At 32.5% G+C, this 825-nt stretch overlaps 1 pseudogene; it reads left to right on the top strand.

The window, feature by feature from the left end:
* The first annotated feature begins 309 nt into the window (after positions 1-309).
* LOC121152145 lies at positions 310-427 on the top strand (annotated as a pseudogene).
* The last annotated feature ends 398 nt before the right edge of the window (positions 428-825 follow it).

Raw genomic sequence — 825 nt, 5'->3', positions numbered from 1 at the left:
GTACAACCTGTGGCTGCTAGGGACATGGCAATCAAACAATACAAAACTAAACAAAGAATAGGAGAACATGATGTAATTGATAAGATAAACACAAGATGTATGAGGCTGGCATAACAAGTCATGTTGTTTTACTGTAAACTTTCCTCTTAAGTTGAACAAATATGTTCAAAAATAACAACAGAGTAAATACCTAAACCAGAAACATAGGTACTTCTTGGCATTACCAAATATGTTCTGTAAGTGGTAGGCTTTTATTTTTTTCCTGAATTCCCATCCTTTCTTTTTTTTTTTAATTTTTAAATTTTATGGATCGCTTCTTGGTCTTTTGGCTAAGATCAAGTGGAGTATCTGTTCTTATCAGTTTAATATTTGATATGTTCTCTCTCCGAGGACACGAAATATAAAAAAAATTATGGTAAAATTCCATAGGGTCTGAGCAGTAAGGTACTTACAACTTACGATATAGTCACGGGCTTAATCCCTCAGTAAATAAAGAATTCAACAAGTAGAAAAATTCCTTCAATTTTTATATTCTCTGAGATAACAAAGTAGCTTTATATACAGCCTTAGAGATATTCTGATTGCTACACTGGATAATCCTTAGCCTTTCTTCTATTAAGAATATGGGAAATCATGTGTAAATAAGAGTTTAGCTATTGTAGATGGAAATGACAGAAATACTGCGAAATGGTAGTTATAACACTAAGGCTTCAAAAACTAGAGGCTGCAAGATATGTATATCAGCCTCTCTCTTTCTGCAAATCTGCCATTCCAATAAAACTAACGCATCATCAAAAACAAAAAAAAAAGCAGAGGCTTTTAAAA

Source organism: Ochotona curzoniae, unplaced genomic scaffold (assembly GCF_017591425.1).
Source record: "Ochotona curzoniae isolate NIBS_2020 unplaced genomic scaffold, NIBS_Ocur_1.0 contig_2369, whole genome shotgun sequence".
Classification (NCBI taxonomy): domain Eukaryota; kingdom Metazoa; phylum Chordata; class Mammalia; order Lagomorpha; family Ochotonidae; genus Ochotona; species Ochotona curzoniae.
Note: the sequence above shows the minus strand (reverse complement) of the source record. Positions and strands in the feature narration are given on the sequence as shown.